Source organism: Canis lupus, chromosome 30, assembly GCF_048164855.1.
Source record: "Canis lupus baileyi chromosome 30, mCanLup2.hap1, whole genome shotgun sequence".
In the NCBI taxonomy this organism is placed as follows: domain Eukaryota; kingdom Metazoa; phylum Chordata; class Mammalia; order Carnivora; family Canidae; genus Canis; species Canis lupus.
Genome location: NC_132867.1, coordinates 20,383,202 through 20,409,392, shown reverse-complemented (window position 1 = coordinate 20,409,392; position 26,191 = coordinate 20,383,202). Strand labels below are relative to the sequence as shown.

Below are 26,191 nucleotides of genomic sequence, written 5' to 3'. Positions count from 1 at the left end.
CTCATTCTTGCCAGCATGTTTTCTAAGAGCACTTAGCCAGGGCAAAATCATTTTCTGTACTAGCCACCATTTCAATCACTGACTTCATTGGTTGAAATTGTACTCCCTTTCTCCCAGTGACTATACCTAGTCCACTATCTTCAAAGTGTTTTATTTCTGCTTCTACTTCACTACTAACCCTCTACATCGTATCCTCTGCTCTTAGAGTCAGGGTGCCAAACACTCCAGAAAATAACCATGTAATTCATAAAATTTTGTGGTTTCTTTTATTGAGTCACGCATGCCCAGTTCTGTGCCCATTAAAGCCTTGTTCATCCTTCAAGACTAGTGCAAGCAAATCCACTACTATAACATATTTCCTAACCCTACCCTTTAATTAGAATTAAATACTCTAGGCTTTCTACCACCACGATATACTGTGGATCACTCTATTAGAGTAACTGATTTCAGTGTGTTTGTTTAAAAGTCTATTTCCTCTACTAAGAAGTACTTTGAAAATATTATCTGAATTCAGCAGTTTCCAGTATATACTGAGCTCTCAAAAGCCTGATATATCATTACTTGCTTTGCCACTCTCTATTCCATACAACACTCTTGTTCTGTGATATTGGAACAAATCAACTCATTGAGTCTGTTTCCTTATTTTTAAAATGGAATTATGATATGTTCCTTTTAGGAATGAATAAGAAATGTGGGAGAAATTCTAGCATGAGTTTGGCATATAGTAGATCTACTAAAGTAGGCACTGGAGGAATTGACAGGTTCAGAATGAGATTGAGGTCTAACTGTACACTGCTCCAAATTGTGAGCTAAGGGGTTTAGTCTTATATGGCTAGCAACAAAAATTTTTGAGTAAGGTTGTAATATGAGTGAAGTATTTGGAACATGAATGAAAAAACTGAGGTATAGAGACATTACATAACTGAAATTTGTAGAGCAAGCCCTTATCGTACAAACATGTAGACTGAATTTTTATACAAATTTTTTGGTCTCTAAGAACTCATACCAGGCTCTAGTGCAAATGACTTAATTGCTCTTTCTCTATCTATAAAACAAAGGTGAATCAAATGATTGCTTTGAGATAGTATAACCAAATATTAAGCAATATGTTTCAGTTAGCTTATGAAAATGTCAATTTGTACCAGTGTTAGAAACACTATCTTTATTTAGTATTCTATGTTTAATATAACATTAAAACAGAAATGCCTTATATTAAAAAAGATTGAAAAACTATAAGTCCCTAGTAAGAATCATATTTAAAAATACTAATGCATGAAGTTTTCTAATATGAATTATGTAGTGATATTTATAAAGACAAAGGATTATCCTCCAATTTTTCTTATATCTCACAGGTTAACATATCAGTGATACTTAAAGCAACAACTGCTGTAAGTACATGCCAAAAATCATGGCCCAGGGAAATGAAGTGAAAATTTAGCCCTTCAAGACTATCTAATTTTTTTATACCAGAATTATTGGTATACAATTTGCATAGAGTAAAATGAGCCTGTTTTAAGGGGGCATTTAAGTGAATTCCAATATATATACATAGTTTTACACCCATCACTGCAGTTGAAATAATGGATCATCAACCCCAAACATTCCAACCAATAGTACAAAACATTCTCCTGAGCCTTTTGCAAGCAATCCACACACCTCCCTCCACATCTAGCCAGTGGAAACCACTATATAATTCTTAACTTATGGTCTTGACTTCTGCAAAATGTCATATAAATGGAATCATACAGATGCAGTGTTTTGGTTTGGTTTGCACATTTTTTTTTGTAGTTAGCTTCTTTAACTTAGTATATGGACATTGCATTAATCTCTGTTGATGTAGATATAAGTAATTTGCTACTTTTTATTGGTTAGTCGTATTTCGTTAGATAATATTGTCATGAGTTGTTTACCCATTTTCAGTTAAAGGTCATTTCATTACTGCCAGTTTGGGGTTATCATGAATAATGCTGCTATGAACATCTCATATAAAAATATTTGTGTAGACATAAATTGTCATTTCTATTGGCTTGATAGCTGGGAGTGGGATTGCTTGGTAAAATGCTGTTTACTTACATAGGACACAACCATGATGCTTTTCGAAGTGGCTACACTATTTTGCGCTCCCACCAGCATGTGTTAGAGTACCAGTTACTTTGTAACCATGCTGCTTTTTTTTTAGGTTCAGTGCTCTGAAATCTATCACTATTCCTCCTTTAATTTCTATAAGGTTTAGATTTGCATATTTAAAGGTCTATTATTAAGCATATACACAATTAGAAAACATATCTTCATGATGAAATAAGTACTTTATAATTAAGAAATATCCCGCTTTAAAAAGTGAAGGGCATCTGCAGATGTAATGACGGGCCAAAATCTATCGATCTTGAGTTAATTAAAAGGGCCATTATCCTCTGTGGGCCTGAATTAATCAAAGGAACTGCGCCCTGCCTGAACTCAGACCCTTTCTATGCCACTGGCTTTGAAGAAGTAAACTCCCATGAACTAATAAGCAGCCATGATGGGGAAGCCTCCATTGCAAGGAATCACGGGTGGGAGAAAATGAAGCCTTTCCCACCCTCTGCCCCAGCCACAAGGAAATGAATACTGCCCACAACCTGAGGGAGCATGGAGGTGGGTCTTGGCTAGTCTATCCTCTGAGGAGCCTGCAGTTCCAGCCAACCACTGTACTGCAGACAGGAAGACTCTAAAACACAGAATTAACTATACCTGGAATGTTGTCCCATAGAAACTCTGAGACAATAAATCTGTGAGTTTTTTTTTTTTTTTCTTTAAGCCATCAAGTTTGTGGTCATTCACAAAATAGCATTAATCATTAATTTTAGAACCCTTAAGGAGTCAGACTTCATGTGGACATCTCAGTTCAGCTGTACCACCAAAGTGATTCTAACTCAGTATCTCTGTTACAGCATACGTCTTTGCCATTTCCAGAGAGGCGAGCCCCACTTATCTTATTTGTATATTGCTAAGCCTTGTCTCCCCTGATTCTCTCTCTTTCTCTGTGTCTTTGTCTCTCTCTGTTTCCCCTCCTCTATATTTGGTAGTCATTGAAAGTTTTTCTTGATATGAAACAAAGCATTAAAATATATGCTTTATCTAAATCTAGTTAATGTGCAAATGGAAGAACTATTATTAATATAATTATATAAATATATTGCTGTATAAACAAATAATTGTGTGGTAATGACTTTTTAACTAGATACATTTTTTATCTTTAAAGAAAAGGAATCCAAATAACACAAAAGCTGTTTTTCAAATGTGAATAAAATAGAAACAAGACTTTTGAATAACATGCTTATGCTAAACTTTTAAGTACTTTAATTAGGAAACTATAAGTTTAACAAGGCAAAGGAAAGGCAATTTTCAAATTCCTCATAGCTGTGATTACTCTAAATGCTCTGACTTTAATTGATATTTGCCTGTCCAGCCTCTGGAAACATCTCCATACCTAGTCTAGCATGGATGCAGGTTTATAAATCTATGCATTGTTAATACATATCTTGAACCAAGACATCTTATTATCATTTTACTCTTCACATGTTGACATAAAGCATTTTATTCCCTGAATTGGCTATGTAAATTCAAAGTTCAAATAGTCTCCCTAAATCTCAAACCCCTAAGCAGAGTTTGCTCAGTGGTATTATTTTACCAAAATTTCACTATTAATATTCCATAGCAAATAAACCTCATCAGAATTTATCTTTTCGAAATGTGGATTTCTGGAACAAAATATAACGTTACATAGAAATGCAGTTTCCATAAACCTGCAATACATTAGAAGTGTATGGAATTTCAGAACTTAAAATGCTCATAAATATTGAATCTGATCTTAAGCTTCTCATTTTTTTCTCAGATAAAAATCACACATCTCTGTTTCTCTCTCAGATGAAAACATGTATGCAAAAAAGAGTCAGCACTATGAACCCAAGGCCAAGGCCTAGAGAGTACTCTGTTTTTTGTCTCCTCACTACTTTATCAAGAAGAGATACGGTGAGATCAGGATAGAGCATAGTTTCGGATTTTTGCTTTTTGTTTTGTTTTTTTTAAAGCAAAGATCTATAAAATCAAAACAAATAGTGTTGAGTTAGTTAAACTGAAGAGTCAATCACCTAGATTAAGAGACATATAAAATGACACTCCAGAGTCATTTTGCATCAGGTTGAAAAGGTTTCTTCAGCTTCTGAAGTGAATCTTAAGCCACTGAAGGTGTACACATTTAACAAATTGCTCTGCTTGAGCAATACTGTCAAAAAGGACAGTAATGTCAGGCTGAACTATATAGGCTCCCAGATTAATAGAAGTCCCCATATGATGGAGTAAGTTACAACCCTAATGTACAAATAATGAACCTCTATTAAAAGGAAGGGTATCATAAATCAAAATACCGTAGAAAAACCATAAACCTGTGGCAACATAATGGCCACCAGGGCCCAAGCTATATTAATCTTGTATGGTGCAATATCATTTCTCTAGGAAAGACAACTAAATATATCCCATATGAAAGTGAATTATGAGTGTGATAAAGGTTCTGGACTTCATTTAAGTTAATGGCAAGGTTCATATTGAGATACCCCCTGGTTAACTCCTCCTATGTGCCTTGAACTCTGCTTCAGCTAAAACAAACATCAACTTGCTCAGTCTTCATTCTAACCCTTTTATTTGCCTGAAATGTCTCTGGAGAGAAAAAAGGTAAGCAAAAATAGAAGTAAACATACATTCTCTCTCCTTCAAAATGATTTCAGCTTTCTTTTTCATCAGCTAGTATACCTGCTAATTTGATTTAAACCTTCCATATATATATAATATATATATAATATATATATATTATATATATATTCTATCTCTATTCATATTTATACACACTATTTCATAGCATTTTAGCACTTTGTCTAACATTGAAATGTATGCCTTTTATTTTTTTATTTATGCCTTTGATCTATTTTTTTCTATTACAAAATGCATATTAGAAGTAAACCTTCCACATGAACTAAATTCTGAATAGCAAAGATAATATTTAACATAAAATGTCATAGCATAGCATTTTGTTTGGAAACTTTTCACTTGCAGTTTAATGTAAAGGAAGTAATTTTTTGCTTGTATATCTGCTGTCCTGATTTATAACTATCTCCTATAGATAAGACAGATTCTAGTAGGATAGAAAATCCAGGTTGATTGCTTACATATTTTGTGCTTCTTAAAAAAATATTTGCATTCAGAGGTGCCTGGGAGGCTCAGTCAGTTAAGCATCTAATTTTTATTTTGAATCAGGTCATGATCTCAGGTTCTTGAGATTGAGTGCCATGTTGGGCTCCATGCTCAGCGAGGAATCTGCTTGAATTGCTCTCCCTCTGTCTCCCTCCCACACACGCACATACACAGACACAATCTCTCTCTAAAATAAATAAATAAATCTTTTTAAAAATATTTGCATTCAGTCTTATTCTATTAGAAATTGCTCATGGTGTGATTCAGCATCACCTAGAGCAAGATCCAATGGTGTCTGCTGCTTGCTTTTAAGGATACATGTGTTCTTAGTTGTAACAGGCATGTATTTTAATTATTTGAATATTTATTTGTCTATAACAAATTTAAATTTTGTTCTAGAATTTGTTCCTTTATTAGATACTTTTTGTTATCACTACAAATATATCTAAGATTTTATTCCCCCAAGTCTCTTTTAGCAGCTCAATTGAGGATGTCATCTCTGTCTCCTATTTTGCACCATGTTGATCCCTTTTTCTAGGCTCATATTTGTTGGCATTTATTCACCATGAATTATATAATCATGTGGAATCCCAGAGGGCTTTTGGTTGTTAATAACTGTCTGTTTTAATACCTGTTTTGTGGGTTCCACCATCATACCAGAATAACGCTTATACAACCTTTATGCTCATGTCTGAATTTTGAGGTCACTATAAAGTCCCTAGTTCCCTAAGGTGGGACCAGGGTAATGGGTAGGAGATGAAGGAACTGTTATTTTCCTGCCTGGCTTTGTGACACAGGAGACTTAAGAGGTGGTGTGTGTGTGTGTGTGTGTGTGTGTGTGTGTGTGTGTACAGAGTAATAATAATAAAGAAGTGGATGTAATATGGTCATACACAATGTGAAAGTGACTAGATGAATCCATTGCCTAGGATCATGAGAAGTCCATCCTCATGAAATTTGAGATGGCAGTAAAATGAAGAGAAAGTGTCAGATATGCAATCATTTGAGACACTTTTGAATCAGAAAACAAACAAAACCTAAAAATTACAAATAAACAAACAGAAAACGCCTCGGAAGATAAACCTACTTTGTGTTTTTGAGGGACAGAAAGAAAGTCATTATGATTAGGGCATTGTATATCAGATAGAAAATATAAATATGTGGCCAGGTCAGATTCAGGAGCCAAATTTGTAGGCCATCATGAGGAACTTGGTAATCATGCTTTAAAAACTTTATTATGGTTGCTTTATGGAAAGAAGATTGGAGCAGAACAGAAGTGGAGGGAGAGGTATTCATTTGGAGACCAGAATCGGAGTTTTCTAGAGAAGCCATCACAGCTTTGAACAGGATTATGGCCCCAGAGAGAATGAGAACCACCAAAAATAGATTTGGGCCTGAGAATATCTCAAAAACTATATATGTTAAATGTATGAATGGTGTAATAACTTCCCTAAATACAGAAGATTTAAAAAAAAAGAAAAAGAGATTTGTTGTGGGTGAGGGGAATTGAAGGCTTTGTTTTGTTTTAGCCATGTTAATTCTGAGCAATGACTGCTATCTTGAGGCATGTACTCCATAATTATATATGAATAAAAAATGATTGACTAAACCAATGAGATATCTATAAAAACCCAATTGAAAAAAGTATGTGTGTATATATCCATATTCCCAGCATAGTATTATGAGTAGGCTGGGAATATAGATTTGGGAGTCATCACATATAAAGAGCATTGAAAACACAACATGAATTTAAAATTAAATTTAAAATAATAGGCAAAGAGCTACTGTAAGGGTACTGAACAAAAAGCTGGTCTTACAGTAGGAGAAAAGCCAACTGACTGTGGACTGTTATACTACAACACAATTAGATAAAAATATCAGATCCCTAGTATATCTAGATATTCAGTAAATATATATTGAATTCTTTTAAGTTTCTGTGCAAGTCCCTAAGACAGAGGGAATAAAGAGATGTAGAGTATATGGACACTGTCTTTGAGACACTCATTCTAATGGGAGATAACAACATAAATAAATTAGAAGACATTGTGGCTAATGCTACAATTTTAGTATTCTTCTCTCTGATAAACATTTTCTGAAGATAACATGTGAAATGGAATGTCTCCCAAACATCTAAAATGTTAGGAGAGCCCAACCAGGCTTCTAGTTCTCATGAAAATAAAGTAAAACAATATTCTTGGGAATCTTGGCCTTGTTGGTGTGTGATAACAGGTATTTTATTTCTTTAGATTGGAATCTGAAGTAATAAATCCACTTTAAAAGAAAACAGAAGCCAAATAAATATTAATTACTGACATGTTGCAATTTGAATCCAGTTTGGAAGATTTGGTGAGTTTGGGATTCTGTTGGTTAAATTCTATAAACCATTGTTATATATTATTGAAATCAATATTATAATACTGTGATAATATAATATTGAGATAATATTGTGATATTCTAAAGCTCTTGGAATTTCTTATGAGAACTAGAAAGATATCTTTTGTTACATCAGTGAAGTGATTCACAAAGTGCTAAAGGATGAGAGCTGGTTGCCAGCTCCAGCCCACCATGTGATGAGAAGGCTGGAACTTTCAGACTCCCACCTGATCCCCTAGGAGGGGAAAGGAGGTGGAGATTGAGTTTAAACACAAGTGGCCAATGATTTAATCTATCATACTTATTTAATCAAGCCTCTACAAAAACTCAGAAGGACAGAATTCAGAGCTTCTTGGCTGATAAACTTGTGAATGTGCTAGAGGAGTGGCAAGCCCATGGAGGGCCTAGAAGCTCCATGCTCTCCCATATACTTTACCCTCTGGGTCTCCTCCATCTGGCTGTTCCTGAGTTATATCCTTTTATAATGATAATCTAGTAATAAAATATTTTTCTGAGTTCTGTGAGCAATGCTAGCAAATTAATCAAACCCAAAAAGGAGGTTATGGGAACCTCTAATTTATAACCAGTTGCTCAGAAGCACAAGTAGCAACCTGAACTTCAACTGGCATCTGCATTGGGGACAGTCTCATGGATCCAACTCTAAGCCTATGGACTCTGACACTATCTACAAGGAGAATTGAGTTGAATATTAGGACATCCACCTTCTGTCCCCAAACTGATGGTATGTTCTTAAAAAATAAGCTAAAAAAAGTACCCACATACATTGGAATTGAAATCAGAAATATTGAGAGGTTTTATAACTGTATTTTTTGTTAGTCTAGAATGTTGTATAATAAACTTTCTTTTAATGTAGCAAATGTGCAAAGCACACATCGAATTAGAAATATTTCCACTGATAGGGTCCTGTGACAGATATTGAATGTTAAATTGCACCTTGTCACAGAATCTGAAGGATTCTGGGAAAATTTTCAATGTTATTTATAATGTCCTAAATGAGGCTATCTAAGAAAAAGATAACCATATGTTTTTTGAGATCAAAGTAAAAACAAACAAAGCAAATGAGAATATATCATATTAAACTTGATGACATTTTAATTGGCAATGTTAATAACTGTATTTTCTATAAAGTGCTGATGATGAAATAAAATGTTTCTGTATAGAAATGGATGCCATTTGTCAGGCTAACAGGTTGAGGTTCTTTTTGAATACTCATCTGCCATACGAGAGTGATGAAAGCCACAAAGAGCCCAACAGACTATTTCTTGGACTACTGACAGTAGCTTTCTGCCAAAAGACATGATTCAATTCAGGGTGTATATTCTAAACAATTATACATTCTCAATTAATACAATGCTAAAAAAAAAGATTCATGAAATTAAGAATATTTCATGAGAAAACTGAAATTACTTATATTTGGCATTGAAAATTATGTTATGACATTGTCAGAATATTTTAATACTCTCACAATCAATATTTAAAAATGCAGGTAAAATAAATAAATAAATAAATAAATAAATACAGGTTAGGTTAAAAATTGCTATTCCTATTTGCCAAAAATACTAATAGATCTTATTTTAAAAACCCACTAAATATCACTAGTTAATGTACTATATTTGATTAATACAAAATGACTCAATGTATGGATGCATAACATTTTATCTAACTACTCTTCTGTTGTACATTTAGGCTGTTTCTTATATTTCTCTATTAAAAACTCTGCTAATTCTATTACAATACTAGAATGGGTTTGCAAAATTTAGATATGCTTCCATGTTTCTGCTTCCCTTCTTATTTCCTTACTTTTATTTTTCCTATATTATTTCACAGTTGAAGTCAATCACTTCAAAGTTAAATCATTCTACATTAGCTAGTAGTTGTGGCAATAGTGGTTTAGTAATATAAGAAAGCAATCAGGCTTAATTCCAGACCAGTGTAACTTCTTTTGGTCTCACATTAGATGTTGTATTTAATTTATAGCTTCATTTTTGGAAACATACAATTTGTAAATAAACAATTTGTAGATGAGACAAAGCTACATCACTTCAAGGATGTGAACATAATGGAGTTAGATTTTGGATTCTCTCTCCATAGCCTCTTAGAATTTAAAAATTCCCTGAACTTCACTTTACTTATGTGAATAAACAGACAAAACTACACTTCTTAGAGAGTGTCATAAAAAAAACATGTAAAGTATAGCAAATTGTTTAGTATATAGAAGATTCAATAAATGGAAGAAATTATTTTTATGGGCTTATTTTATTCTCCCAGAATTTGGAGAAGTTTTAAAAGTAACCCTCAAAAATAAGAGACAAATCAACCTAAAGGGGTACCTGGTTGGCTCAGGCAGTTAAGCTTCTGCCTTCAGGTCATCATCATCTCAGGGTACCGCGATGGAGTGCATGTCAGGCTCTCTGCTCAGTGGGGAGTCTGCTTCTAGCTCGCCTTCTCCCTCTCCCTCTCTGCTTGCTCTCTCTCTCTCTCTCAAATAAATAAAATCTATTTAAAAAATAAAATCAACCTAAAATAGATGTTTGTTCTTCAATGAACATCATATTCCTTTTATAAATAATAAGCTGTTGTGAAGAGAAATCTTCTTTTTACAGCCAACACTTCTTATGAACTCAATCAAAATAAGTTTGTTCTATTCTTTTTTTTTCAGTTTGTTCTATTCTTAAGAAAGCTTTTCTTGTATAATAGGAAAACTTGAAGAAAGCTGTACAAGTGGTAACAAATATTCGTGTAATATATGATAAATAAAATATAGTACATAATATGAAAACTTATTAAATTTTAGAAAATATTTTCTAGTTGTACTTATAGCAACCCAGAACCAGCCCAGAAACCAACACATTATCTAGAGTAACCAGCACAGGAAGCTGAACTACTACCCATAAGTCAATGTAGGAAGTCTGACCACTCACTATCTCTAACAAACATTCCAAAGGCCAAACAATAACCCCTGTAACAATCATCCTAAAATTGCCAGGACCTGATTAATATCTCCCATCGTCCCTAATTTTTGTCCCTATTTCCAACATAGGACCAAATACAGAAAGCAAAGTATGTACACCTGACAAAGCATGCCTTGCTGATAGCCCACCCATAACTTCCCTGTGCCAGCAGCCTCCAATCAAGACATACCTGAAGCCTCCTCTTTTTTTACATTATAAAGCTTTCCTATGCTTTCTGTTTTTGAGTTTCTGCCAAAGAACAAGTGATGGTGATTTTTTCCCTTGCAATTGCAAGTGCTGAAAAATAGCCTTTGCCAGTTCTCATTTGGTTGGTCTTTGTTTATCTCCACAAAAGAAAAGATAAAATCATTATTGATTTTTAATATGAACTAAACCTAAAAAATGAGAATATTAAATCCGTGTAAATTAAACAAAAGCTCACTCCAAGTGGATGCTATCACCTTACCAATTTGTCAGCCCAAATTGGCACCATCCAAAGCTGTATCTCCTTCCTTAAGATTTGAAAACATGATATAAAAGGCCTAGAGGGATAAAATGTTAATCATGAAGAAGTGCATGCCTTTCTAAAAACTAATTCAAAGAGCTTTTTGATTTTTTCTTTTACTTTTCAAATTGAATGTATAAAGATATTAAGTCAGAAATAAATGTTATCTCTAAAAATTCATTCTACAAAGTTCATCTAGAAGACACTCATCTAAATTGAATAGCAATTCAGAGAAGTGAATGACAACCAAATCAGGACCCTTGGAAAATGACTGGGGAAGGTCTCACAGAAGATCAGAGGAAAAAAAAAGAAGAAGAAATATATTAAAGGGACTGTGGTGAATTCGTTTAATGTCATGAATGCTTTCTTAAACACAAAACAACTAGCCATCAAAACCAGATTATAAATAAATAATGTTTAAAATATGACCTGAATTAAAGGGGAAATTAATCTTCTCTTTCTGCCTCTCCCCATGTAAAATAATTAAATTCCAAATTACCAGAATTTTTAAACAAAGGAAGGGATCCCCTAACATAAAAATTAAAAACTATTATCCAATTACCTTGGATGCAAATATATATATATATATATATATATATATATGATATAAAAAAGCTATAATGTATATTTAGCACAAATTCCACACTTAGTGCTTTGCAAGATTCTTGCTCATCTAAGTAGCTCACTTAATGTGCTCCATTTGACTGTTTGGAATCTATGATACAGACTTTCTGTTTTGACCAGGGCTTCATGTTACATACCAAATTCTGCTCAATAGTCACTTAAAATGACAACATATTACACATAATACATAAAGTATTCCATTTAAGACTAGTAACCTTTAATAACAATCCTTAACTCCTTTTCTGGAATTCCTGTTTAAAAAAATGTTCATAAAAATATTCATATACATAAAAACAGTACAAACTGCTTTGGCATGTATACATGTTTAATATAGAGGGAAAAATATAACTCCACACCTTTCTGTTTATGTAGGTTACAACAAAGATGTGGAATTTTCAAGGAAGATGTAGATAATTCAGTAATCAGTGCTTTTCAGAGTTACTATCTTGCTTAGAAATGATTGGAGCTTAAAACAGTTGAGAAGGAAGGAATGTAGAAATATATATTGATATTTAATGTAGGTCATTGTGCTATAAAGTAAGTGGGGTAAAAAAGGATGATTAAAGGGAAAAAGATAAATCATCATTACACTCCCAGTTCCAAAAGTGATGACTCTTGGATACGTCATAGATTATAAAAATGTCATTAGACCTTGCCAGGTAATTGTAGTATGACATTAAGTCAAATGGTTCAATTTTAGTCCTTGTTTTTCTTTTCCCAGATACAATGTATTTCATGCAAAGTAAAATAAACCTTTTATAATCAATCATAAAATTGATACTTGAATTTTGCACATGACACAGAAGAGGACATGGTAGGATCTCTATTTTCCATTTTAAATCATATATAATGAAATATAATTGCTTCTAGTAGCATACAAAATCATCCCAGCCACAACTAAATATGCAAGTTTGGATGTTTCCCAGTGTATGAAATATGTTGTAACAAAATCACCCTGACAAACTAGCATTTATGTATATCTACTATATCCATGCCATGCACTTCACAGGAAAAGTTGATGGTTCTATACAGAAAAAAATAAAATTAAGAAAGCAAAAATATTAAAGTTGTAAAGAAAGAAAGGTAAACTGTAAGTGGGAGAATTAAAGGAAGAAATAAAAAAAAAACAATGTTCAGTGATGAAGGATAATAAACTATTATTTAGTAAAGAATTCTCTAGCAATATCATAGTTTTAGTTGATTTAACTACTCATCTTTTCTGGCTATTTTAGATTAATTTCTTTACCAATATGAGAACTCTACTCCTGAGACTTCATTTTGCTTGTTAATGTTCCACTTGTCTATTATGTTGTCCCCTCTTTTAAGTGACACTTTATCAGGCTGTTATGTGCACAAAAACATGGGTGACAAAACTACAGTGCTTACAAGACTATGCAAAAAACTTCCACTACACATAGGTGTGATTTTTAACTAAAGCATTTACTGTGGTGAATGTTATATGAAATACGAAATTCTTCCAGTGAAAGCCTGAAAACTCAGACAGTACCTAAATTGGATGTCATGTCAATGTGTAAAAATTGTTCCTGTCAAGCATGTTATTGAAAGTAGCATTATCACACCCTTATATAAATGTCTTTGATTGACTGGTGTAGCCAAATAAATGTAATAAAGAACAATGTAACATTTGCTATCCAGTAACCTATTATTAACCTGCTTTAAAATTTTAGTTTTTCAACTTTACTTCCTGGTGGTTTTAGAGTTTAAAAAGAAAGTTTAAGTGACAGACTACTATTTTACCATTTTTACTCTCGGTATATGAATGTCATTAATAAAAATATCTGAGATGTTCTTAAATACTCCTGTCAATATTAACCTGCCTAAACAATTAAATTCCCTGAGATAAAACCAAATATAGAAAATCTATTTCACTTTTTATTCTAATTTTGAAGCATGTCATAAAATGTTTCACCCCCCAAATACTATTTAAATACATAATATTTTTCCTCAATAACTTCATTTCCAACAGAGTTCAGCAATTTAGGCCTAATATGTTTTAAAATTTTTATCTCATTTTTATTCTGTAGCAATGCAGTTAGATTCTATAACACACTCTAAATCAATTTTTGGTAGAGCAATTGATGAAATAAACATTATTCAAAAATCATCAAAATAAATCTCAAATGACCCTGATAAGAGACGTGCCTGACCTTGCCTCAGTTTCCACGTTTGTGATCATATTTGCTTCCTGAATTAGAACAAATGAAACTGTTCTATGAAAGCATTCAATATACTTTAAGCTTAAAGTTGCTAAGCACATTTCATGTGTAGATAACTCCAATGAATACCAGTAGAGTTTATGTTTGAGATATGTTCAGTCAGAATTTATATTAACCAATGATAGAATAAAAATTGTCATGTGTTAAGACTAGATTTGTGTACGTATATATGTCTGCAATTATGTTAACATACTGAAAGTGCCCATTTTAAGGGAATATCTGCTTTAAGTGACAATTTGACACGTTTGTCAAACCAAGTTATTTTTTAAAATACATAGTTTTCACTAATAAAAAAAAACTTTCTTCAATAGGAAGGAATAAATAAAAATCTGAAATTACGTTTTACAGCAATATATTTTCTGTATAATATAGAATATCTTTTTTGTTTTCTTCCTATAGATTTTGTTCAAACATGTAAGCATAATATTTTCTCCAGATAAATCCCTGAGTCTCATTTCTTTTCAGCTACCAATGTAAGGTTTTATCACTGGGGTACAATATGGATGGAAAGTTTTTTTTACATGATTAAATGATAGAATTAATATGAAAATTCTTTGGTAAGAATATGCTGCTGCTTACTTAAAAGGTATTAGAAATATTTTACTTCTCTCTGTGGCTTCCAGTAATGTACAAATGATTCTACTTGTCCTAAGAAGTTGGTAGAGCCATGGATATGAGGCAGAATAGATGTAGAAATCAAATTGAATATTTTATGTATAAATTCTTTAAAGGTTAAGGTCTACTAAAATGTAAAAAAAATTAATGTTGCCACATATAAGTAAATAAACCAAAGAATCCACACTCACTCCGTAAATGTTGGTCAGCTGTATTTCACATCATGTTTATATTTATTCTTCTTCCTGTTTCAGAAGTGAGGGAGTGAAACAGAAAAAGGCAGGGTTAAAGAATCTACAAATGGAGAAACTGTTTAAGATATCATTTGCTTCTTAAGGTTCCTCCAATCCCACAGTATTAGCATTAAAAGAGATTTCTGGACACTTTTCATGGAGTAACATATTCACCAATTGATCCCTTATCACTCACCCACATCTTTCTAAACCTGTCACAAACTCACAGGCATAAAAACTATCCCTTGCTCAAATTTCAAAATAAAAATTATTTATTACAGTCCATGATGAAATACTAAGTAAAAGAATAATAGTTGTAGACTCCAATTAACTTTGCAACTAATTTTAATAATGTCAACTAATTCCTTAAATTAATAAAGATTTTAAAAACTAAATATGGAATACCTAAAAAGACCCTTCCTTTTTACCCTCTTAATATATGATTTTCCCAGAGTCACATGCTGACTAACAAAAGGTAGAGCTGGTCTTTGAACCCAAGAGGGGATATATCACAGTTTTTGCTTTTTATTTATAGGATATGCAACACTATCTCTCAAGGGATTGAAAGCCAGAGGAAGTTGATGTTTAATGAATAAGGACTGAGGAGTCGAGCTCCTGGTTAAAAAACTATGTGTGAATTTTTAGGCCCGGGCATTGAAAATTACCAAGGTTTTATCTAACAGGCCTCGCTGGGAAAGTTGCCCTCCATACACCAGATGTAGTACCTGGGTACTGTAGTCTCTGAAGGGAGCTGCAGCCAGGGACTTGGCTGCCCAGGCTGGCCATGTTCTTATAGATACATTCTCAGCCCAGGTGCCTCTATAAAAAACTCCTTAGAAGAGGGAAGGCACTTTCTCTCCAAGTCAATTCAATATTCAGAACTTCACTCTACCCTTTTCTATTGTCCTGGTCTTCTCTCTGCTTCCTGGGTCCATGATATTATAGGAGCCTTTTGTTTGGGGGGTCTCTAGGAAGGCAGATGACACCCTGTATCTGTGCTGATCCAATTGACCCTCAACACACCGTTCCTTGGAGTTAAAAATGGAACAGGGACCAGCTAATACTGTTGAACCTTTTATCTTACTGCAACAAGTGATGAGAGGCTTGACTATTACTTTGATTTTGGCTTGCTGTCCTAATGAGATACTTAACACCTGGCAGTTCAGCTCAACTGAGCTCCTGACAAGGTGCAACCACATCATGTTCTTAGAAAACAAGAAAGGAAGATAACCCAAAGATATCTCTTGAAATAATGGCATTAGTAGAAGGCTCTGAAGAATGGTGGAGATCCATACTGGGAAGTCAATATCAGTTCTGGGAGGTGAAAAATCAAAGACTGAATGTAGATTGCACATCAGATAAAGATATTTTCTGAGAAAATTCTAAAAATATGGACAATTTATAATTAAAAATTAAGTAGATATTCATAATGATAAAAATTAAGAAAATCAGGTGTCCAATGCTATAGCAACAAAAGATAGGCATTAGAAAAGAAATGTTAAGGAAATGAGACATTAATTCATGACTTGAATTTTACAATCAAACAGTTGTGAATTTTATAAGGAGGGAAAATTTTATGCGAGGAAAAATAACTTAATGGAAAGGATGTTACCAGATTTTCAGGATCACTGTCTTTGTTTCTTGTCATTCAGAGGTCAGTTGATTTATCAGCCCTCTAGAGCAACTTTCCTAAACCAGCCAATCTAATGTGAACTCCTTGGCCTATTAAAATAATATCACATTAAAATTATTTATATACCATTTATCAATATCATATTATTTAACGTTATTTAATATTTATTCTCTTGCCTATTTTGATACCCTAAAATGTATGTTTTATGAGAACTGGAACCTCACTTGTTATGTTCAACCATCTAGAAGAGTTCCTGTCATGTGAATAGTTGCTCAATAATTTTTATCTTTTTTATTAATATCTTCCTTGCATTTGTTTCTTTATTTGAAATACTTTAGTATCTTTTTCAGATACTTCTATCTCTTCAAAAATTCCCACCTACAAAAACTTGAATAACTTTTGTTTTCTATTTTCATACTGCAACAATTGTTTTCCACTTTTTTCCCAGTTTTAGTAGAGTTAGAATATATTATTTCAGTGTTAACATGTATTCCTAATAGGTGCCAAATTTCGGAGTAGGCAAGAGTCATAAGTGAGGCCCCACTTAAGCAAGAACTTATTAATAACTGCCAGGGATATAGGTAAAATGCTGACACAAATTCCCAAAACTTCTTGAAGGAAAAGAAAGAAATGAAAATTATAGTAAAGTAGCAAAGTCTGGGGAGCCTGGGTGGCTCAGTGGTTTAGCGCCACCTTCAGCCAAGGGTGTGATCCTGGAGACCAGGGATCGAATCCCACGTTGGGCTCCCTGCACGGAGCCTGCTTCTTCCTCTGACTGTGTCTCTGCCTCTCTCTGTCTCTCATGAATAAATAAACAAAATCTTTTCAAAAATAAATAAATAAGTAGCAAAGTCTGTATCATTGCTTCACTTTTAAAAAGTTTGCTTTATTATTTTAGAAAATAAATAAATTCTCTGTAAACAACTAGGATATGTTGGCATTCAGTGCATTCTAAAAATTATTGCCTGCAATTAATTTATACTTAAAAGTTCTAAGAACAGATGGCAAAATTAAAAAGCCTTTACATATTCAGAATCAAGAAAGCAAGCTTGTTATTGAAAATTCATAGAGAGATATTTTAATAGGATGGCCACTTTTCTAGATAAAAAAATTCATTTGAACTCTCACTTTTTACATTTTTCAGATATATATTTGTCCTCAATAATTAAAAAAATTAATGTTTAACCTTGCTTCTGTTATAGCCATCTAATTCATCTAATTATCCATTCAATCTGTCTTTTAGTATGTTCCAATATTCTAATTATTACACATGGTTATAAATGACACAAGTGTTTGAAAGGACTTTGTTGCAGATGGTTAATTCCTTGTTAATGGATAGGAATGTGTCTGTCATAAATCTATATCTTGAGAAGAAAGCCAATCAGTTATTCTGCCTAACAGAGTCATTTACTTATTCATACATATTTTTGTCCCTCATCTTGACCTAAAGCAAAGAGCGTATAAACTCTAACTTCTAAAATACTTTCAAACCCTTACACTTACCTTGGTAGACATTATAGTGGCCCTCTAATGACAATCACATCCTTATTCCTGGGACCTGGGAATATCGTGTTCCATGGCAAAGGGATATTTAAGGTTGCTAATCAGTTGATTTCAAGATGGGGCAGATGATTCTGGATTACCCAGGTGAGCCCAATAAAATCACAGGTGGTTTTAAAAGTGCAGGAGGAAGGCAGGAAAGTCTGGAAAGACTTTCCATGAGCCAAGGAATGTGCAGAGCCTACAAACTATGAAATGACAGAGAACAGATTCTTTCTGAGAGCCTCCAGCCTGGCTTCAAATCCTTGTTATAGACATGATGCTCTTCTTGTCTCCTAATGCAAGTACAGATTTATTTGAAATACTTCACTCATCACTAACATGATTACCAAGATCATATTAACTAGATAGAGGGAAGAGCCCAAGGATTAAGCTTAGGGTTTATCTGAGACCCTAACTGTGAAAGGGATATTTAGAGCGTCTTTATTAGTCCTAATGACCATCATTTTTTTTTAACATATCATCAGTCTCAAACTCATATGATTGATTTCCTAGAAGCTACATTTTATATTGTATATTTTATAAATTTAATATAGCTTCTATTATATATTTATGTTATATATTATATAATATTATATTTATATTATGAAGCTGTAGTCATTGTAGACAAAACACAGTGTCAGTGTTGATCATAGGAGTCAAACAGTCAGATCCTCTCTAATGTGGATTTGGAATTCAGAATGATAGATGTTAGTCTCAGTTTAAGAGGTTCTTTTAACAGAAGATTTTGAGTTATGAACTGAACATATACATAAAAAAGAAGAGGGAAGTTTATCTTCAGATAGACGCACATACACAAACATGCCAGGGGGAAATAGTGATAAAGATGTATGTGGAGAGAGAGATAGAATTGGCTTTTAACATCTTTCTTATAAATTTACTGAATTCCCTCTTTATGCTCCCTTTGTCTTTTGGTTCCATTAGATAATATGAATATACCTAATAAATTTCCTAACATAAAATATTTTCTTTTTACTAAGTCAGCATCAAGTTTTAATTTTGGTATTTGGTATTAGAGAAAAATATCAAATATTTGCCTCCCTAACTTCTGTGAAACATTATAAATGTGCATTAACTTTTAGTAAGTTGCAAGACGTTTAAAAAAGTACCGAATCATATTTTTTAATTTGCATCTAGTTAAAGTGTATCATTTTTAAAATCGGAAATTCCATTTTTTAAAGATTTTATTTATTTATTTGAAAGAGAGACAAAGGGTACGAGTGCCCATGCACATGGAGGAGGTGGGGCAGAAGGAGAAGCAGACACCACACTGAGCAGGACCCTGGAATCATGCCCTGAGCCAAAGGCAGAAGCTTAACCAAGTGAGCCACCCAGGCACCCTTAAAGTGTATCACTGTTGAAAGACTAATCTCAGTCCACAATCAAGATTCAGACACAGGCAGAATTATCCAATAGAATCTTACTTAAACTTTTCTGTATTATCTAGGAACAAACAAAACCATTTCTTATTACTTGGACAAAAAAAAAAAAAAAACCCACCAATAGAAGTATACTAAACTAATTTCCTGTTATTTAAGGGAAAAAGTATCCATGCTGTAATGAAATTTGATGTATGCAACAAAAATGTTCCCCAAATTACATAAAATATTGTATGTCCTTTTAAAAATACCTGGAACTATTCTTCAGATATTAAAATATGTTATATAAAAATTCTTATATATACAATATTAATAATTATATCTAATAACACACAAGATGCAAAATTCTTCAAAATAACAGAAAACATATTTTTTAAATTAAATACCATCAATTTTATACACTATTCTATTTAGTCAATATACATAATGCAGAACTTCAAAAGCTCAATATTTATATTTTCCATAAAATTTCCAATATATAAGACTCACCTTATTCCTAGCATATAATCTCCCTTGGATTTTCTGCAGCAATTGGTTTGTTTTCTATCTCTGAACTTTGCAAATTCTTTAGTCAGAAAATATTTATTACTCCTTTTCTATCTCCCACAACATAACTTCAAAGGAATAACAAGAACTTTGAATGAGAAAAGTTTGTATAATTTAAGGGAGTAGGCAAGCTTGAGCTTTTCAGTCTTCTTTCCTTTCAATTTCCTTTTAATATCTAAAGTTTTTCTTTTTTGTAGCTCAAGTTTAACTTTTTCCTTTAATAATCTTTGATAATATCAAAGACTTCTTTTCTAAAAAAAAATAAATGGATTTGCTAAAAGTATGAATGACCAAGTGATAAAGAACACTATTATTAGTGCTTAACTAATTCCTTTTCACAATTACCAGCACAGCTGAAAGAAGGAAGAAAAAAAAAACACATTTATCAAAATGTTATTTCACCAATAAAACTCAATGGTTTAATAGAACACTAAAATATTTAGCTAATATTACTTGCCAATATGGTCCTTCTTTGTAGAAATAGTAACATGCTCTATAATAAAAAAATAGCAAAAAATAGAAGAAAGTAAATGAAAAACATAAGAGTGCTAAAATAACAAAGCAGAGAGAAGAGACACTTTTGTTCTGAGATGCTTCTTTCAGTTGAGTTGGTAGTTCTTTCAGTGTCTTACATATAAACAGTGAAAAGGACAGCATTGTGATAAAATGGATTCCCCAAGATGGGTGTACAATATGAATAATTGCAATCTTCTCCATAACTAGATGGGTCTACTCTATAAATAATGTCTGTGTGTGTGTGTGTGTGTGTGTGTGTGTGTGAGTGAATGTGTGTATGTATGTATATATTTTGCATATATTAATGCTAAATAGTAACACTAAAATTAAATCAGATATCACTTCAGTGGTGACACTCTTCTTTCCATCAATTCTAACTAGTTTTGTTTAAATTATTAAGCAGTATTATGGACTGAATGGTTGTGTACCCCCCCCCAAAGTCATATTTTGAAGCCCTAACTGCTAATAATGATATTTTGATATTAAGCCCTTGGCATGTAATTAGGGTTAGATGAGGTCAGGGGGGTAGGGTCTTCATAATAAGATTGGTGCCTTTATGAAGAAGTAACACCAGCCAGTTGGCTCTTTCTTTCCACTATGTGAGGACATATCGAGAAGGTGACCACATCCAAGGCAGGAAGAGAGCCCTCATCAAAAATCAACCATAATGGCCCCTTTATCTCTGACTTCTAGCCCTGGAACTGTGAGTAAATAAATTTCTATTGTTTAAAGTACTCAGTCTGTGATATTTTGTCATGGCACCCTCAGTACACAAAGATTGGCAGGAACTCAAAAATATATACATTCTCTCTCTCTGTGCCACTAAATAGAATATTTAAACTTAACAAATTTGAGTATCATTATTTAAGGTTTATTTGTACTATTAATGTTTGAAACAGTATAGTGTAAATATAACTTTCATGTGCATTAGAAAACCAAAAAACTTCATTTGGCTTGTTTTATTGTGATATTCACTGTATTGCAGTGGTTTAGAACTGAACCTGCAGTATCTCTTAGGTATGCCCATAGATACATGCTATTGGATTTAGGCTTGTGGACAGAGGCTCTGTCCTGGGGGCATGAGACACTGATCCAGATAAAAAATAAGTGGTAATTTTTCTGATATTTCTTGGGTGTGTAGCTTAAGAAGGGATAATTCACAGAGAAAAATGCAAGCATTCCTGGGTTCTAGACAAATGCCACTTACTGAAACAGAACTTCATTTAGAATTCTAGTAAGAACTACTGACCTAAGATGGAGAGAGAATGGCAGAGGGCTTCACTTAGGAAATAACATTGAATGACTGGGTTTAAAAAGACAAACAGGACTTCATGAGAAAGACAATTCATGAGGAAAGTGCAACAAATTAGAAAAAAACAAGCTTTGAAGTCAGAAAAAATAGGTTCAAATCCTGGCTCAGTTAACTAGATATGTAAGCTTTAGCTAGTCACTTCCCTTCTTTGTGTCTGTTTCCTAATCTATAAATCAGGGCTAATAAAACAAGTGATGCTCATCTTTACACACTCTCTCCCTTTTTATCTATTAAATTATCCATATGTATTTGTGTGTGCATGTATATGTGCATAGATAGATGGATAGATAGATGATAGATAGATAGATGATAGATAGATGATAGATAGATAGATAGATAGATAGATAGATAGATAGATAGATAGATGATAGAATGGAGATAAGAGAGACAGAGAGAAAAAGAGTTCCATCTCCATCTAAAAGGTAGATATCTGAAAAGACCACGATTTCTTTACCAACCAAAAAATCTTTTTTTTTTTTTTTTTTAATTTTTTTTCCAACCAAAAAATCTAAATAAAGACCTCTAGGATGAGAGTGGGATCCTTTGAGTATAGAAATCTGTTGAACTGCAGACACAATGTGAGTTCACAGGAACTTTCATCCTGTTCTACTCCGCAAACCTTCACTGTTTGTTTGTTCATAATAAACATTGGGAGGATAGGAAATCAGAGAAAGCTTCTCTGTGTGGTATAGATGTGGAAGAAGGATGCATTCACTGTAAGAAAGGAATAGAGCCCTGTCTAGAGTGTTCTCCCCTAAAAAAAAAAAAATACAAAGACACCACTGGGGGACAGTGGAAGGAAGAGTAAAATAAAATAATGAGGGATCCCTGGGTAGCGCAGCGGTTTAGCGCCTGCCTTTGGCTCAGGGCGCGATCCTGGAGACCTGGGATCGAATCCCACGTCGGGAACCCAGTGCATGGAGCCTGCTTCTCCCTCTGCCTGTGTCTCTGCCTCTCTCTCTCTGTGACTATCATAAATAAATAAAAATTTTAAAAATAATAATAATAAAATAAAATAAAATAATGAAATATCACTAACCTACGGGAAAGGCAGTCAACCATTCTAAACAAAGATTATTAGAGATCCCCTATTTCTTAGGAAGAGCCAATAACTCCTCTGCTTCATAATATCTGACAAAATTCAAGCTGAGTTGGTTGCCATGGAGATTGGCAGCAGATGAATGAACAACAAAGACCAACCCACCCCTGACATCCAGGAACACAGGAACTATCTAAGATTGAGGGTGGAACAGGACAAGATAAACCACTCCCATTTACCTCATACGGAGAACACTACACAAATCCTCCACAGAAGTAAGAAAGGAGTGTGAAAAAAATACTCCTTCCTAGGTGCAGGTGCACAGTGAAGTCTGAAAGCTGAGGGTAGAGGAGAAAAATTAAGAAAGCTTCCCAAGCAACCCAGTCTCCACTATAAATAAGTTCAGGGCACTACTAAAGAAACTTGAAGTCAATGGCACAGTAACCTTAAAAATAACTTTAGTGATAATAAAACCCAAACACAGCTCAACTCCTTACTATGCTGGTACAATATCCCACATAATGGAGAAAAAGAAAACAAAACGATATGCCCATCTCTAGTCATGAATACTGATTACCTCAACTTCTATTGTTCTACCTATGAAGGCTAGCATTTAATCTAAAATTAGGTGACACACACACCACAAAACTCTAATGTCAAGAGGCAAAACAACCAAAAGAACAAGATTGAGAGATTACATATATTTTGGAAATATTTAACTTGAAATTTAAGTAACTATGATACATGCATTATAAGATTTGGTGGAAAAATTAATATGTACAGAGTACAAATAGGAAAATTCAGTATAACAATGAGAAATACATGAATAATATAATAAAGTAAATATAAATTTTAAGAAAATACTGTAACAGAAATGAAGAAACCCATCAAAGAGATTAACATCAGTTTTATAATAATATTAGCTCCCAGGGCTTCTGTAATAAAGTACCACAAACTAGTGGGATTAGAGCATAGAAATTTGTCTCAGATTTTGCCTGATGGAAGTAAAGTGTCATTAGGAACATAATCCCTGCTAACTTGTGGTAATCTCAGGCATTCCTTATAGATGCATCATTCTAATCATCTCTCTTCACATGGCTTTCTCTGTGTCTTCACATTTGTCTGTGAATATCTGTCTTTGTGTCCAAATTTCCCATTTTCATAAGGATACCATTCCTAGTGGATTAATAACCTCATTTTAACTCAATTACCTCTATAAAGATACATTTCAAATTATGTCATATCCTAACATATAAGGGATTAAGAGTTCAACATATCTGTTTTGAAAGGCACAATTGAACCCATAGCAAGTATCACCAGTAGGCTTGACAGAGAAGGAATCAGTGGACTTGAAACCAGGTGAATATAAATTACCCAAATTGAAACAAAAAAGAAAAAATACAGAAATAAAAATTTAAAAGCATTTAAGAGATGTAGAATAATATCAAATAGTATAACAAATGAATTTCAGAAAGACATGAGAGACAGAATAAGGCAGAAAAGAGAACTGAAGAGACGATGGTCAAAAATTTCCCAAACATAATAAAATATTTGAAACTACATATCCAAGAACCTTAGAGAACAATTGCAGAGGATATAGTGTATTTGTGTCCATGTACACACATGCCCCTAGACATATCCTAGTGTAATTGCCAAAAAATAAATGTTTTGCAAAAATCTTGAAGCCATAAAAGAAAAAGACATATTGCATGCTTGCATGCATGCAACACACACACACACACACAGGTATTAGAATACACTTCTCATGAGAAACTATACAAGCCAGAAGACAATGGAATATTAATGTGCTAATAGAAAAGAAAAAAGAAAAATACCCATCCAAAATTCTTTTAGTTTAAAGATTTTATTTATTTTTCATGAGAGACACAGAAAGAGAGAAGCAGAGACATAGGCAGAGGAGAAGCAGTCTCCACACAGGTAACCAGATGCAGGACTCGATCCTGGTACTACTCCAGGATCAGGCCCTGAGCTGAAGGCAGATGCACTTAACCACTGAGCCACCCAGGGATCCCCCACTCAAAATTCTATACACTGTTAGGATATCTCTTAAAAATAAAGACCAAATAATCACTCCTTAAGAAAAGCAAAAGCTATGAAAACCCACTATCTCTGGTAGAGCACTGGGTGCTCAACTGATGGATTATTGAACTCTATATCTGAAACTAATGATGTACTATATGTTGGCTTATTGAATTTATTTATTTACTTTTATTTTATTTTCTAAAGATTTTTATTTATTTATTCACGAGAGATAAAGAGAGAAGCAGAGATATAGTCAGAGGAAGAAGCAGGCTTCCTGTGGGGAGCCTGATGCGGGACTCAATCCGAGAACCTCTGGATCATGACCTGAGCCAAAGGCAGAGATGCTCAACCACTGAGTCACCTAGACACCCATAGCTAATTGAATTTTAAAAAAAAATTTAAAAAGAAATGTTAAAGGAAATTCTTCAGGCAGAAGGAATATGATACATAAAAAAACATACCAACACAAAGAAATGAAAGCCTCCATAAATATTTAAAATACTGATGAATAGGGGCACCTGGGTGGCTCAGTTGGTTAAGCATCTGCCTTCAGTTTAGGTCATGATCTCAGGGTCCTGGGATTGAGTCCCGTATCAGGCTCCATGCTCCCCAGGGAGATTTCCTTTTCCTCTCCTTCTTCCCCTGCTTGCCACTCTACCTCCTTGTGCTCTCTCTCTGTTTCTCTCTGTGTCACATAAATAAATAAAATCTTTAAAAAAAATAAAATATTGATGAATAAAATATATTGTCCTTATTTGCTTTAAATGACAATTGGCATTCTAAAGCAAAACCACTTTTTATTATTAGTAAAAGTAACATGTACATACCCAAAACAGCAGGAGGGAGAAATCAATAGTGTACTACTTTTTTTAAAGTTTGTATTTATTTATTCATGAGAGACACAAAGAGAAGCAGAGACATAGGCAGAGAGAGAAGCAGGTTCCTCACAGGGAGCCTGATGCGGACTAGATCCCTGGACCTGGATCACGCCCTTAGCCAAAGGCAGATGCTTTAACCACTGAGCCATCCAGGCATCCCAATAGTGTACTATTTAAGGTTTTTATACCGTCTGTGAAAAGGCATAATATTATTTGAAATTACTTGTGATTAAATAACTATGTGTATTAATTCAACCAAAAATATATTAAAAGAGATATAATTAAGCCATTAGTGGAGATATGATGGCATAATTTAAAAATTTATGCAATCTCAAAGCAAGCAGAAAAAAAAGAGGGAAAATAGAAAGAGATACAGCTGCTAAGATGTTAGAAATCTAGCCATAATACTATTTGCAATAAATTATAAATTGGCCTAAAAACACTGACTCAAAGTAGATATTGAAGACACTATGAAAAAAGGAAGCCCCAAGTATATGCTGTCC

At 33.5% G+C, this 26,191-nt stretch overlaps 1 long non-coding RNA gene across 15 annotated transcripts in view; it reads right to left on the bottom strand.

The window, feature by feature from the left end:
- The window catches only part of LOC140621501 (uncharacterized), a 271,826-nt gene that overhangs the window by 136,517 nt on the left and 109,118 nt on the right, over positions 1-26,191 (bottom strand). For all 15 annotated transcript variants that reach the window (XR_012021229.1, XR_012021218.1, XR_012021226.1 and 12 more), the window contains 2 exons: positions 16,395-16,504; positions 14,741-14,794 (listed from right to left, as the gene is read on the bottom strand). This is a non-coding gene — a long non-coding RNA (uncharacterized lncRNA). The remainder of the gene's footprint in view (positions 1-14,740; positions 14,795-16,394; positions 16,505-26,191) is intronic.